At 34.2% G+C, this 17,237-nt stretch overlaps 1 pseudogene; it reads right to left on the bottom strand.

Moving 5' to 3' along the window:
* Nucleotides 1-11,287: 11,287 nt before the first annotated feature.
* On the bottom strand, nt 11,288-12,084 carry LOC116632769 (annotated as a pseudogene).
* Nucleotides 12,085-17,237: the final 5,153 nt, after the last annotated feature.

Below are 17,237 nucleotides of genomic sequence, written 5' to 3'. Positions count from 1 at the left end.
CTGGGGTTTGGTTAATTTTATACAGGGAGCTCATTTATATTAGTGTAACAATCTATCTTGGAAGTCATCTCTACAAAAAAGAAATAGATTCTTATCTGGAAAATTCCTCTAATTGTGAAAATTAGGTACCTCTTCTTTGATAAAAATGAAGATGTTCCCTTAAATAAACAAACAAACAAAAGAGCAATTTCATTTTAACAATGCAAAAGTCATGAAGTCTTTTCAAATTCAAGGCGAAATGTGAAAATATATGAAATATAATTCCTGGGGCACCTGGGTGGCTCAGTCATTGAGCGTCTGCCTTCGGCTCAGGTCATGATCCCAGGGTCCTGGGATCGAGCCCCACTTGGGGCTCCCTGCCCCAACGGAAGCCTGCTTCTCCCTCTCTCACTCCCCCCTACTTGCATTCTCTCTCGCTGTCTCTCTTTCTGTCAAATAAATAAATAAAATCTAAAAAAAAAGAAAAAAAAATATAATTCCTTCTCCATCCATGAATTACATTTATTTGAATTCATTATTAATTTCTTGATATAGGTAACATTAAAAACCTAAAGCTAAACTTCACAAGGCAATAACTTGACAACAATACTTCATTGTTGGAGAGTTTAAATTTATACCATTTTTGGCTGGTATTAGTTGCAATAGTTAAAATTCAATTTGTAATATTTAGGCATCAATTTGTTTTCAAAAGCTAAGATGCAAAGTCAAGAGGCTTGGAAGTGGGAATGAATTCATAATGAGTAGTTTTATTCCCATCTGGAAATGGCATAAATAAAAATGAATAAATCAAATGGCCTTTCTTATTTGCATATTTAAAGACTAACAAGAAACAGACTGTTGTAAATTATTTCCATTTTAATAAATTGTATAACCTGAGAAGTTTGCATTTCAGAGCCCTCCATTTTATAAGATCACATCATGAGACTTATTCAGACATTATGTTATTTACTTTTGAGTAAAGACACAATTTGGGAACTCAGTTATAGGTCAGATGAGCACTAGTGGTACCTTTAAGTATATACTTACAAATAGCCATGTTCACATATCTTTCAAATAACCACATTCATGTTATTTGATAGGTGCACATGAAAAATAATGCTAATAATCATTTGCATACACAATTGCTTTTTATGCCAAAGCTCCTTCTGAGAAAGTGGAATATGACATTTATAATGTTGTTAGCTTATTAGATTGAGCAGAAATAACCATTTTTAATGTGTATATGATACTAAAACAACTGTGGATAAAAACTAAACAAGTTCAGTCTTCGAAAATATGAGGGCAAAATAATGGATTTTACTAGATTTATCGGTGATAGTTCTTGGAAACTGACCTAACTAGTGAGTCAATATAGTCAATATAGCTATTCTGATAGTTTTATATGCAAAAAGCAGTATACGCCACAACTTAAAACAATATATAAAGAAAATATAAAGATTACTGAGATGTTGCAAAACACACAAAAGAAGTCTACTTTTTTTTTAAGGATTTTTTATTCATTTATTTGAGAGAGAGAGAGAGAGTGCAAAAGCAGGGAGGAGCAGAGGGAGAGGGACAAGCAGACTCAGGGCTGAGCTCAGAGCCCAAAGTGGGGCTTGATCTTGGGACCCTGAGATCATGACCTGAGCTGAAACCAAGAGTCGGACACTTACCCAACAGCACCACTCAGGTGCCCCCCAAAAATCTACTTTTAAAGTAGCTTGTATTAACCAAATAAAAAATGTAAAATTTCTTACAAGCCTCCAAGCTAGATGCATGTTGAAAATATTTTATGGAAAATGTCAGAAATTACAAGTTCAACACTGACGAGATATTTCTACTTTCTCAAACTGTGTTGGAATTACTACAAAGATAGAACAGAAGCTCGAGGATGAAACAGAGGAAAGTGAAACCTATAAATGCCAAGGAAAAATAGATGGACCAAGAATTGTGAGGTATTTCTCTAAGAAAGAATTGACCATAAGATTAGTTTATGGAGAAGCCATAGCGAAGAAACCATTACCAAAGCAGACACACCAGTGGGTTTCTTCAGAGGTGAGAGTTTTTCTTCCCATTGGGAAAACTTTCAAACTCAGAGGGAAGAAGCACAGGAAGCATGATTGAACCATGGGAAATCATCAAAATTAAATTAAAGACTTTCTATGGAAGGGTGGGTGGTTGTCCCTGAATAAGCTTCAGATATCTATAAAAGACGAAGCAAAACAAACAAAAAATACAAGCTAATTAAATAACATGTTAGCCTGGAGTGAAAGAGATACTTGGATTGCTTGCCTGCTCCTATCCAGGGAACCTAAAGGACATTCTAACTCTTACTGCACTAGGATGCTTGCCTGCCATGTAATTTGTAAGTGTACCTTAGTGAGAGATGCATCCTCAACTCCAAATCCATGACCTCTCTTTATTATAATTCACTTAGAAAACTCCAGCCATCAATGAACTCAAAAGGTACTTTAGACAACCACAATATTTTTTAAAAACTGGTGTTTAAAGTTTTTGCAGAATCTTAAGATCTACGTATCTCCTTCTACGTTTTAAATACATACCTACACACTGAGGGTTCTAGAGGGGAGGGGAGTGGGGGGATGGGTTAGCCTGGTGATGGGTATTAAAGAGGGCACATATTGAATGGAGCACTGGGTGTTTGGAGCACTGGGTGTTATAAGCAAACAATGAATCATGGAACAATACATCAAAAACTAATGATGTAATGCATGGTGATTAATATAACATAACAAATTAAAAAAAAAAAAAAAAAGCAAAAAAAACCCCAAAAACAAAAACAAAAAAAATACATACCTAAAATAGTTGTGTAAATTACAAAGATCATCATTTCAGATATAAATTTGATGTTTTTAAATAAAATAGTTATATCATTGGGGCACCTGGGTGGCTCAGTCGGTTAAGCGGCTGCCTTCGGCTCAGGTCATGATCCCAGGGTCCTGGGATCGAGCCCCACGTTGGGCTCCCTGCTCGGTGGAGAGTCTGCTTCTCCCTCTCCCTCTGCCTACCTCTCTGCCTACTTGTGCTCTCTATCTCTCTGTCAAATAAATAAATAAAATCTTAAAAAAAAATAGTTATATCATTATTTTATTGGTTGAACACATATAAATCATGTATCAATCATCTATTTAAAAATACATTAAGAACTTTTGCTTTTATCATTAGAATGCTAGTTTATCTTCTTGACAATGTATTTCCATTCCACTTTCCCTGAATAATTTTATACAGTGTGATATATTATCAGGCTTAGTCTTTTGATAACTCTATCATGTCTCTGTAACAATAACAGCAAATGTGTGTGTGTGTATGTGTGTGTACACATATGTGCATATGTATATAGTGAAATCTGTTCATTTTAATTTCTCCTAACAATAAGGCTAAATATTTTTTTAAATCTTTTGGATTGAGTTATCTTTTAATATCTATAGCACTTAATCAGAAAAAAAAAAAAAACTAAGTATTTAGTTTGGCATGGAGGCTTTCATATCCTTGGACAATTTACCATAGTAAATTGCAGGATGGTGGTAGATATAACTTTATTTTTTAAAGGGAAGAAAAGACTTTTTAGAAGAAAGGAGGTGTAGATGCCTCTTTTAGGCAAACAGACTTGAACAATGGAATGTAGAAAGGAATCACAGCATCCCCTGGCTGAATACAGACATGCCCATCAGGGGACCCACCTCAAAATATGCATAGGCCCTAACTAACCAATGGGCTACTTACAACTAAACACATTTTACCCAAAAAAGGGAAAATTCCATACGTAGCCATACCTCTGCACCTTCCCTCCTTAAAAACAGCCCCTTCCCACTACCTAGTTGCAGACAGCTTCTCTTCAGCTATCCTGCCCACCACTCCCTTGTGGTGTATTCCACACCCACTTCCTCGTGGCAGACAGCCGCTCCCTTGCTGAGTATTCAATAAACTTCTATCTATTTTATTCTGCCACAGGAGGGACAGGATAGTGTCAGCACTCAGTGCAGGTCGATTCTCAATCAGATCAATTCTGGAGAAACATGTATGCCAGTTAACCAGAATATGTTTTCCACAATTGTATACCTCATGGAATGTTCACATGCACTCACAGTGCAAAAGAGGGAAGTTTAAGGATCACTAGTTTAATCAAAATTATTACAGGCATTTTTTTATAATCAATGTGTCTATACACACACACACACACACACAGTTGGTTATATGTGTATATATATATATACATATATATGTATGTATATGTATATACACATGTGTCTATATACCCAACAGTTTTAGTATTATGTATCAACCTAGAGAGATTCTTAAAAATTCATGTCAAGAATTCTAGCAACATTGTATTCAAGAATGAAAGCTTGTAAGTAAAGGGTTGAGTGAGTTACATTTATATAGAATACCTTGCACTTTTAACAAACAGTAAAACCAAGGTGGTAAATAGTAATAATTATAAAGTTAACCTTAATTGAGCAATTATTAGTTAACTGGAAATACACAGCATTCTGCATGTGTAGTATCACAGTTAATCCTCACAACAGCTGAATGAGAAAGTTGCTAAAGAATCTCCATTTATAGGTATTTCAATTTATAATGTTATCACTTTCTGTAGCTCAAATAGTCTGTTAAATAAAGGAGTCAGGATTTGAAACCAACAGAGCCATTCACTAGACTTCAAAGACATTGAAAGATATAGTTGATAAACTATTAAGGAGGAAAAAAATAAACTTACAAAACAAGTAATATAGTATGAATTCACACTCATGAAGCAAAATTAAGGAGAGTGGCAGGTATATGTATACCTATTATGGCTAATGTGATAAGGAACTAAATGTTAAATTTCCTTTACTTTTAATTACATTAAATTTAAATTTAAATAGGTACATGTGGCTAGTGGCTACCATACTACACAATACAGACCTAAAGAATCACGACAACTCAATTTTATGTAATAAATCAATTCAAGTTGTGTTCAGAAAAAATCATGACCTGAAATGCATACATTACTAAGTAAGAAAAAGTGAAAGTAAATGAATCAAGTATTATATTTAATTCAGTGCCAGGAAAATCAAAACAGCAATAACATTAATTTATGGAAAACATTAATTAAAAAAATCAAAAGTTGATAAAGTGGAAAATCCAATAATATTAGAATGAAAAAATAAAGCTAAGATTCATTTATCTGATTTAAGAAAAAAAGCAGTAAAAAGAAAAAAGAACTAGGAAATCTGTCCATGGAAAACAGATAAACCACAAAAATTACTAATAAGAATAAAAATAATATTAATGCAGGATATTATCAAAGAATTATAAGAGTATTCTATCTAACTCTGGGCAAATACATTAGGAATACTAGGTGAAATCATTGATTTCCGAGGAAAATACAAATTATTATTTTTGACACATAGACATTTAACAAATCTAAATATATCATAGACCTTAGAAGAAACTGAGAAATTGTCAAAAAACTTTCTCCCTTCTCTTACCCTCTTCCATGCTTATATAAAAGAAATAGGCTCAGATTTCACAGAGAAATTAAACTATCGGTGAAATAGAAGTTCACTGTTAAACAATTTAAGAAAATAGTAAAATCTTCTAAACACATTTTATAAAAAATATATATGTAATAATTTAGGAGATAAATTGATCTATTCAAATAAAATCATCCTAATTCTCTATTTGTGTTATCAATATCATGACAGTTAATACTCAAATTGTTTATATTATACATAGGAATTTGATTACTTCTGCATATTTCTCTAATGTGGAGATCCTTTTAGTTGATTTATTCTTTTGTCTTAAATGATAACAATTTATAAAAATATTTATTCCTCTTGGAAACTGTGGTGAAAATAGTCAAGCCTGCAGAAGAAATAAAATCATATGATATTTCGGTGGAACAGGAAATAACCAGTTCACACTGGAAAGTAGTTTGTAAGCGAAGGCTCCATTCTTTGACACTGCAGGAGAGTTTGTATATCACATTCAACCTCAGCGCCGCGCAGGGCCTGGGGTCTATGGAGCATTCCTTTTATATAATTGGAGAAGCAACTTACTGTATCACGCGTGTCAGTGAAGTGTTACAAGTAGCAATAGAAACTATTTCCTGGTTAAATTAAGAGAGGCAAATATAGTTGGCTGTGTAGCTTTCTGGAAAATTTTGTGGTTAGCAGGCTAGTTTTGAAATCAGCTTGGTTAGCAAGTTGAAATATTTGTATTTTTTTTAATAATCACAGGGAAATATAATATTTGAAATGTTTTTACAAATAGTAATGCCAGCTAAAATGACAGTTCCCCACAGTAATGGTGATAAGATCCTGTTCCTTTAGAATTCTTATTTTAAAAAGAATATCCTGCATTTCTCCATGAAGTAAATAGGAACTACAGAAATAGAAAACAGATAATTTATTGAAGAATATTTTATTCCTATTTTATTTTATTTATTTATTTTTAAAGATTTTTATTTATTTATTTGAGAGCGAGCGGGAGAGAGAGCAAAAGAGGGGAGAAGGTCAGAGGGAGAAGCAGACTCCCCGCTGAGCGGGGAGCCCGATATGGAACTCAATCCTGGGACCTCGGGATCATGACCTGAGCTGAAGGCAGATGCTTAACCGACTGAGCCACCCAGGCGCCCATTCCTATTTTAAATATGTTATTGAGAAAAACTTATGGATTTTATAAAATGCACTTCTAACATTTATTGAAATTATGTATGTATATGTATAAATATTTCATTTGTATTAACTGTATATTTATAATATTATTTTTTTTAGATATGGAGTTTAAGGTATCAGTAGACTTATTTACATTAAATAAATTCTTGAATACCCAGATTATTATTTAATGAACCTCTAAGACTGATGGACCAATCATTCAGGCCATCCTTAAACAGACACCACATTGGTTAAGATTGGTTTCTGTGGGGCACCTGAGTGGCTCGGTCAGTTAAGCATCTGACTCTTGATTTCAGCTCAGGTCCTTGGATCTAGCCCCGTGTTCGGCTCTGTGCTGGGTGGAGAATCAGCTGGGAGATTCTCTCTCTCCCTCTCCTGCTGCTCCTCCTCCTGTCCCACACACTCATGTGCTCTCTCTCTAAAAATTGAATAAGTAAATCTTAAAAAAAAAAAAAGTGGTTTCTGGTTTCATATTTCCTAGATTGATATTGAGTCCTTCTCTTACTAGCCATATAAATTTAATCAAGTTGCTTATCCTCATAACTCCAACTATTAAATTGGATACAATAATATCCCACCTGTTTGTTGTAAAGATTTAAAATGAAATATGTATAAAACACTTAAAAAGAAGCTTGGAATAGACTAAGCTCTCAAAATTACATTTATTTTCATAAATTATAAGTGTGCTCTTATACTATCAACGTAGGTAGCCAGGGTTATGTTTTTGATCTGTAACAGCTTGAACCTTCTTTCTGTTGAATCTTATTGGTATATGAAATAAATTTGAATCCAAATTTATAGAGGTTAATTTTCGTGAGAGATCAAGGCATACACCTTTGGTTCAAAGAGAGTGAGGTAAGTTAGGTGGAGCAGATAGCAGTGACTTCCTGCTTAGCCCTTAAGAATATTGAGGTAAGGGAGGTACAGCAATTCATTAAGTAATAATAGGGATGCCTGGGTGTCTCAGTTGGTTAAGCGTCTGCCTTCAGCTCAGGACATGATCCCAGCGTCCTGAGATCGAGTCCCACATTGGGCTCCTTGCTCAGCCGGGAGCCTGCTTCTCCCTCTGCCTGCCACTCCCCCTGCTTGTGCTCTCTTTCTCTCTGACAAATAAATAAAATCTTTAAAAAAAGTAATAATAAAAAGGACAGCAAGGGAGCCAATGATTCAGTAGGTTCCCCTTTGATGAAAGATAGTATCTTCAAAATGCACATGTGCACATCACGTGTGCTCACACATACATGTATGCAAGCACAGACATGTGTACTCATGCTTACATGCCAAGACTGCATTGCAAACACTGACTTTCACAAGCAAAATTTGATTGCCCCAACAGTAGTGGCATGTTTAGTAGGGTTAAAGACTGCAAATCCATTCGTTGAAACCCCAACCCCCAATAAGATGGGATTAGGAGATGGGGGGTTATTGGGAGGTAATTAAATCATTGAAAGTGGATCCCCCAAGATGGAATTAGTATTCTTAGAAGGGGTAAAACCTTAGCCCTCTCTCTCTCCACCATGCAAGGGTATAACAGGAAGACAGCTGTCCAGATACCAGGAAGTGCCTCCACCAGAACTCAACCATGCTGGCCCCCTGATTTTGGACTTTCAGCCTTTAGAAATGTGAGAGAATAAATTTTTCTTGCTTAAACCACCCAGCCTATGATAATTTCTTATAGTAGTCCAAGCTGACTAAGATAAGGTGGCAGAGTTTTTTTTCTGAATTTTGGCCAGAATAAACAGAAGAAAAAAAAAAATAAACAAGAGAGCATGAGTAAAGGCAGAAGCATAAATTAGCCTAAACATTTAGCCAGATAATTATAGAATTCCTGGAAGGAACTGACAGAAGAGGGAATTTGCACAATCAAAACCATAGGTGTACTTTCTTGTCATAGTGATTTTTAGCTTACTTTTATTCATGAAAGTTCAGTTGGCTGAGGAAAAATGAATTATATTTGCACTTATAAGATGTAGATCTGTGTATAAATGTGCTTGTCTGCTCATCTTGAACTGAACTAATTCTTCACTTGCATGGTGCTCCTGACAGCAAGTAAGGACAGCTTGGATGTTAAAGATTTAGTCAGTAAAATGGGATGCCTGGGTGGCTCCATCGGTTAAGCGTCTGCCTTCAGCTCAGGTCATGATCCCAGGGTTCTGGGATCGAGCCCCGCTTAGGGCTCCCTGCTCGGCGGGAAGCCTGCTTCTCCCTCTCCCATCTCCCTGCTTGTGTTTCCTCTCTTACTGTGTCTCTCTCTGTCAAATAAATAAATAAAATCTTTAAGAAAGAAAATAATTAGTTTTTACTTGGTCTATCATTCAGGGACCAAGTACTACCTATATTTTTGCCTGACTTTGATTTGGTTTGTCCCAAAGCACAGTTCTATTGCCACATGGAGTAACGTCTCTAGAGTCTTTCATTCGAAACAGATAGTGGAGCAGGTGAAACCCATCATTCTCCACAGGCATGATAGATCGGAATGCTTGAGGAGTTCTCTGTAACTTTGCTTTAAAAAAGTTGTTCAGATGCTCACTGTGACCTACTGTTTTAATCACAGACTACATCCAAAAACATTGAATTGATTGTCTCCTGAATTTCTATGTAAGGAGAAAAATATACATGTACTTGCATACGTACCTACACACACATATTATATTGGGATTAAATTTACTCTTTGCTAGTATTTTCCAATAGTACTTCAAAAAGATACTTCACTATTGTAGGCATTTAGTAGACAATTATAAAGTGTTTAACATGCAAAACACCAGGGAAGGCACACACCATGACCCCACAAAACCCACCTTACATTCTTGAATGATTATGACTGTAAAAATCCTAGTGCCATTTTTTATTTTACAAAATAGAGAACATGAGGAAGAAACCTTCCACTTTCAACACAGAGGTAATAAAATATAAAATAATCAATGGATTTGCCCCAGAGCTGAAAATATGAATCACTGGCCCACTATTATTTTTCCTATTATAGAACACAAAATAATTTTCTTGGTTAAAGGCAGTTGTTACCCTATCACCTGCTCAAATCAATATCAACTGTATGGTTGAGACTCCTCTGGCTAAAATTATATATCAAAGATGCTCAAAGCAAGGGAAAATCATTTTTATTATGTTTCCTTGACTTCTCTACTTTCTTTTACTTTATAAATAACAGCCAAGACATTGGGATTTTCTTCAAAGCTTCAGCACTGAGACACTTGTTAAGTGCAGTTTATAATCCCATATCATTCTTCAAAAATATTGGCTTTTAAAATAAGATCAACATTTCTGCACAACTTAGTCACCCATTCTGAGATAAAAATCAAAGGAAAAATATAAAAATTTAAGTAAATTTTTCTTGGTTAGTGATATAAAATTTTAGGAAAGTTATCAAGAAGTTATTCCTGGTTGATTTACTTGAAAATTAAATAAGTATGGTGTCTATGGAGTTACATTTATATTTCTGATTTGTAAATATTTTTAAAATGCAAAAGCGATCACCACTTTTCCAAAATAGTTATTTCTCATTTTTTTAATTTTAAATTGATAGAGTGACACGAAGTATTGTTATATCATTCCCTCAAGACTACAAAAGAAAAGAGCAAAAAACTAAAAGACAAACACAGATTTGCATCTATTATTCATAAGTAGGGACCACTAAGAACACGTGCGGATGATATTGATGACGTGAAATAAATAGGGAAAAAAGAAATCTTACTGGCTAGTTTGCTAAACTCTTTTTCCAGAATTTTCAAATGCAGGGAATTTTGTCAGGGACATGCATATACCCACTCTTTTATTTCATTTAAATTTTTATTTCCATTTATTTCTACATTTCCATTAATGGATTAATACTCCAATTTTAATATTTTTCTAATCTTCAAGAAACAAATAATTTTCTTGGAATTTACCTGAAGTATCTCACACAGGTAAAAAGAATGAAGGCTTTCAGCTCATTTTAACCCCACTTTGGGTATTACTGGATTCAGTTAGCTAAAATTTTGTTTAGATTTTTGAAATAACATTCACTAGAGAAATTGATCTATAGTTTTTCTTTTAATGCCCTTGGTAGGTTTTGATATAAGGATTATTCTCATTTAATAAAAAAGGAACTAAGAATTATTTTATCTTTAAAATAGAAGATTTTGTATTTAAATGTTTGGAAGAGTTTGCTCATGAAATCATCTAAATCTGGAGATTTTTCTGGTATTTTTAAAATAATAGATTAATGTACTGAACGGAACAAGTGCTATTGAGATTTGCCTATTTCTCTTTTCAGTTTTGGTAGGTTATATTTTTTTCTAAAAATGTGGGCATCTAAATTTTCAGATTAATATGCCTTATTTATTTATTTATTATTTATTTATTTCACAAATAAGAATTTTTATTTGTCACCATTAAATGTCTGAATTTTATTTATTGTTTATATATTTTTAAAGATTTTATTTATTTATTTGACAGAGACAGAGACAGTGAGAGAGGGAACACAAGCAAGGGCAGAGGGAGAGGGAGAAGCAGGCTTCTCGTGAGCAGGGAGCCTGATGCAGGGCTTGATCCCCGAACCTGGGGATCCTGACCCAAGCAGAAGGCAGATGCTTAATGACTGAGCCACCCAGGGTCCCCAAAATGTCTGAATTTTAAACAGGTTCTTGGACTGGTGGCCCCCATCCATGAGCTCATTCAACTTTAACACTGATCTCATCCCCAGTAACTTTTCCAGAACTACTAACTTCACCATGAAGCTCTTTGAGCTTTCTCAATTCAAACTCGGGCTTCTTCTGCATTTTTTACTTTTCTAACAAAGACATCTTGGAATGGATAAAGAGACTGACAACCTTTTCTATGTCTATGTCATCAGAAAAGACATAGAAATTTACTGACCACTTCTTTTAGGTCATCGTCTGCACCTCTCGGGTCATGATTTCCATCATCTTTTTCCAAATTTGGTAGACCTGCTCATGCTGAGTGTAAGAGGTCTTCCGAATCTGATTGTTATGTTTTCTTAGTAAAACCAACACAAAAGAGATGAAGCCAATAACCACTGGTAGTCTTGACATCAACATGAGCTTCAATCATGGTCTGCCATTTTTTGACCATGGAACAAACACATTTTGTCACGGGTAAGGTCCATGCCATGGAAATTAGGCAGTTTTTGCCCTGAGCATCCTCAGTAATTAGCTTGACTTTTATAAATGCAACTACATCATTCTGCAGATCAGCAAGGCTCACTTCAAAAACCCAACCCTTGAGGCCATCAGATGCAATTTTGGTTCTTTCAGTTCTCGTGACTAGTATTTTTCCAATATTTCTTATACTGACCATAGCTGGTGCTTTCACATCAATCTTCCTTAGAAAATGTATCAACTACTTTCTTCCTGGCTCCTTTTTTGCCACCTTTCCTAAAGACACTTGTTTTTGCTGACCACCAACGCATGGCTCCAGGAGACAAAAGGCAATATGCCTTTATAAAAATACATTCTTTAGATTTCTAATATTTTTAAGATCTTAATGTCTTTAAGCTATATATTTAATATCTAATATCTTTCTGATCATATAAATTTATCACCTTTTCTCCTTGATTAGTCTGGCTAGGTTTTTATTTATTTTGTTATGTTTTCCAAAAATTCAACTTTTTTACTTTACTGGTTTTCTCTACAAATAGAGGGGAATATGCTTACTTTATAATTTAATACTTTTTGCTTTTATATTTACTTTTTCTGTCTTCTTTGACCATTCCATCTTTAAGCTGTTCTAGTCTGCCTCTAACACTCATTACTCCACAAAAATAAGTCTTGTCAAATTTAGCAACACCTCCATATTGCTATATCCACAGGAAATTTTCTTAAGAATATTGGATATAGGTTATTGATCATCATGTCAGCAATTAAATATATAATGTAGTGACTTAGGATATAGTCTCTGGAGGCAGAATTTCTGGGATCAAATTCTTGCTCTGCTGTATGGACCTTAGGTAAATTGTTTTACCTTTCTGTATATAGTTTTCTTTATCATTAAAATGAATATTCCAAACATAATATACAATTAAGTGAGTTGATACATGTAAAGTTCTTAAAATAAGCCTGACACATATTTAGATTCTTAATATATATTTGGTATCATTATTATATCCTTATTTTTGTTTTCATCCAAGCAGTTGTAAAAATCACGATGTACATCCATTTCTAATATCGTGGTCACTCTCAACATGTGGTTTTCAAACTTTCATGTATGTATGAATCATCTAGGGTGATTTCTAAATATTTAATTCAATATTTTACTTTTCTTTTAATTTTAATATTTTTATTTAATAATTCCGGGTAGGATTCAAAAATTACATTTCCAGTAATTACTCCAATGGTTCTCATGTAGGTGGCTTACAGAGCACTTTTTAAAATCCCTGCTGACCAAGACTCTCTCCTTGACCAAACCGTAGTCAGATTTTTCTTGACTGCCTCCATCTTGGCCTATAAAGACTTGAACAAACACTACCATAGTTTCCAGCAGTTCCAGGCAGTACCCGTAGGATGTCTCTAGTCCCTCTTAAAGTGCCTGCTTGAGAAAACTCATGGCTGCCAAAAGAATTTACTGTCTGTTGAAGCCAATGCTTGACGATAGGGCCCCTGTTTCCCAGTCTTTGTGTGAAGGAAGAAGCTAACCTTTGGTAAGTGCCAGTTAGCAAACCCAGATGGGTTTCACCTGGACCACCTCTACCCCCTTCTGCCTTTTTGTGATTTTTCACTTCCCTGACTGTTTAAGCCCCAGACATTTCCCCTCCCTACTCTACTCTCCTTTCAAAGGTCTGATCACCTCTGAACATATCAGAATGGAGCTCAGCCCTTACCCCTACAGTCAGTAGTTACTGAATATAATCTGTTCTCACTCCTTGAAATTAATGTCTGGTTGTGTTTATCTTTGATACTGCCCACAATTAGCATTACTTTAATGTAATTTTGAAATAAATCCCACGATGCAAGATTCTCAAATTTTATCCAACTTTTTTTTTTCTTTTTGTCCTGCTACTAGGTAACAATTTGTTTTATGAACCTCCCTGGTGATTGTTACTGAACAAAAAATTTAGACCCATAAATCTAACTGTGGCCTTGCTCTTTTTAACCATTAATGTAAAGGGTTTAATTTTAAACTCTCATTTTTGTTCAGTTTATCTATAAGTTTATCCTCATGCCAGGGCCACGCTGCCTTGACTATTATAGATTTATAGGAAGTTTTGAAATTGGAAAGTGTTTAAGTGCTTGATCTTATTCTCCTGTCAAGAAGTTTTGGCTACTCTGCCTCATTTGCCTTTCTCTGTAAACTTGAACTTGTCAATTTCTACAAACAAAAAGGCTTGGCGGCGGGGGTGGGGGTGGGGTGGGGGGTGGTTGAAATTGACTTAATTAAATCTATAGACCAATTCATGGTGAATTGCCATTTTAATACATTTAATCTTCTGATTCATGAATATGGAATGTCTCTCCATTTATTTAATCTTCCTTCTCACAGCAGCATTTTGAAATTTTCAGTACACAATCTTGTACTGCTTTTGTTAATGTTACTTCTGAGTATTTTATTCATTTTTTTCATGCAATTGTGAATGGAATTGTTTTTTTCTAATTTCATTTGCAAATGTTCACTACTAGTATAGAAATATAATTAATGTTTCTATATTGATGTTAAATCCTGTGATCTTGATCCTGACCTTATTTGAAAGTTTTGCTACTTTTTGTGACTTATTTGGATTTTCTACATACAGAATCAAGTCATCTGCAAATAAAACAATCTTCTTTCTTTCCAATTTGGATATCTTTTATTTCTTTATCATTTTCTTCTGCTGTTTTTCTGTCTAATTCACTGCCTATACCTTCAATGCATGCAATGTTGAATAAAAGTGGTAAGAGCAGGCATCCTTGCCTTTTCCTGATCTTAAGGGGGAAGCATTTGGTGTTTCACCATCTTAGTAAACTTTTCACTTTAGTGGTGAAACATCAAATGTTTTCCCCTAAAATCATAAAAAAAAAAAGCTATAGCTATAGGACTTTTGTAGATACTCTTTATCTGTTTCAGGAAGTTCTATTCTTAATCTGTTAGAAGTTATCATCAATGGATATAAGATTTTTCGAAACGTATTTGTGCATTTATTAATATGATCATGAGGTTTTGTTACTTTATTAATATGGTGCATTACATTAATTGATTTTCAGATATTACACCAACCTTTCATTCCTGAGATAAACCTCATTTGGGCATGGTGTACATATAATCACTTTCCTACATGGCTGGATTTATTTGCTAATATTTTCTTGAGGATTTTTGCAACCATATTCATGAAATCTATTGGCTTGTACTTTTTTTTTTTCCCGTTGATGTCTTTTTTCCCTCTACTGATAGGATTAGGATAGCACTTGCCTCACAAAATGAATTAGGAAGTGTTCCCTCCCCCTTTATTTCTGAAAGAAATTTTTCCATTTCTGTTGCTTCTTCCCTTTTCTGGAGGAGTTCACAAAGTGTTATTACTTGCTCCTCTTAATGACCAATTAAATTCCCAGGGTAGCCATGGGAGGTTGGTCTTTACTTAGTGAGAAGATTTTTAATCATTGATTTAATTTCTTCATTTGTTATACATCTATTCATATACTCTATTTTTTGTTGTTGTTCTTATTGTTGTTCAGATTTAGTAATTTTTATCTTTTTAGGAATTTTTCCACTTTAACCACATTGTGCAATTCGTTGGCAAAATATTATTCATAATATTCCCTTGTGATTTTTTTTTAATTTCTGTAAAATCAGTAGTGCTAGCCTCCCTTTTATTTTTGTTTTGGTAATTTGTTTCTACTCTTATTTTCTTGCCAACTCTTTTTTTTTTTTTTTTAAAGATTTTATTTATTTATTTGAGAGAGAGAGAATGAGAGAGAGCACATGAGAGGGGGGAGGGTCAGAGGGAGAAGCAGACTCCCTGCCGAGCAGGGAGCCTGATGCGGGACTCGATCCAGGGACTCCAGGATCATGACCTGAGCCGAAGGCAGTCGCTTAACCAACTGAGCCACCCAGGCGCCCTTCTTGCCAACTCTTAAGTAAATATTTGACAAGTTTGTTGATTTTTTCAATAAAATTTTGGGGATTCGCTTTTGTAGTATTTTTTTTTTTTTTTGTATTTGATACCATTTCTTTCTTTTTTTTTTTTTAGATTTATTTATTTGAGAGCGAGAAAGAGTGCACACGTGTGTGTGAGAGGGGGAGGGGAAGAAGAAGAGAGAAAATCTCAAGCAGACACCCCACTGAGCACAGAGCCTAACTCAGCTGGTCCCATCACCCATGAGACCATAACCTGAGCTGAAACCAAGAGTCTGATCAGCCACCCAGGTTTCCTTACTTCTTTTCTAATCTTATTTCCTTCTTTTTTCTTGTGTTATGTTTAATTTACTCTTTTATTTTCTAGCTCTCTAAAATTAATTCATGGGTTATTGCTTTGAAATATTTCTTTTCAAATCCAGGCATTTCATTTATAAATTTTCTTCTAAGCACTGTTTTAGATACATGCCATGAATTTCTATGTATTGTGTTTTCATTTTTGTTCAACTCAAAATGTTTTCTGATTTCTTTTTTGATTTATTCTTTAGTTCATTGGTTGCTTAGAAGTGTGCTGTTAATTTCCAAATATTTTTGGATTTCTCATGTTCTTCTTTCTTTTTTTATTTCTAATGTAATTCCATAGTGATCAGAGAACATACTTTATATGAGTCTAATTATTTTACATTTATTGAGAATTCTTATGGCCTAGAACATAATTTTTCCTGAAACATCTTCCATGTATTTTTTCTATTGCTGTTGGGTAGTGTGTTCTATGAATATCTCTTTGGTCATCTTCATCAATAATGTCTTTCATAATCTTATGTCTCACATCCTTAATAGTCTTGCTGATTTTCACTCTAACTGAGCTCACTATTTGTGGGAGTAGGACATTGAATTGTCCAAATATTTTTGTTATATTTTCTATTTATCCTTTAAATTATCTAAATCTGCTACATATATTTTTTTAAATATTTTGTTAGGTGCATTTGTGTTTATAATTATTATGCCTCCTAAGTGAGTTGATCTTTTATAATTAGAAAATGTCCGTCTTGTAACTAAAAGCAATTTTTTTCTTAATGTCTTTTGTTTGATATTAGTATAGTCACTCTGGTTCTCTCATGGTTACTGTTGCATGGTGTATCTCTTCCCCTCCTTTTATTTTTGATTAAGTGTGTCTTTGAAACTAAAGAGTGCCTCTTATAGGGGGTATATATTTGGATCTTTATAATTTTTTGTTTGTTTCGTTTTTGTTTCTATCCATTCTGACAATCTCTGCCTTTTAATGAGAGTTTTTAATCCATGAATGCTTAATATCATTATTGACATGGTTGGATTTATATCTGCCATTTTGCTATTTGTTTCCTTTATGTTTCACACCTTCTCTCTCTCCCTCCCTCTCTCTGTCTCTCTCTCTTTTCCCTCTATTTCCTTTCTTGATGTTATGTTGATAATTATCTAATGTGCCATAAAATTGTTTTGTTGAATTATCTACTGGATTTGTGTGTGTGTGTGTGTGTGTGT

The sequence above is a fragment of the Phoca vitulina genome, unplaced genomic scaffold, assembly GCF_004348235.1.
Source record: "Phoca vitulina isolate PV1807 unplaced genomic scaffold, GSC_HSeal_1.0 scaffold7, whole genome shotgun sequence".
Classification (NCBI taxonomy): domain Eukaryota; kingdom Metazoa; phylum Chordata; class Mammalia; order Carnivora; family Phocidae; genus Phoca; species Phoca vitulina.
Note: the sequence above shows the minus strand (reverse complement) of the source record. Positions and strands in the feature narration are given on the sequence as shown.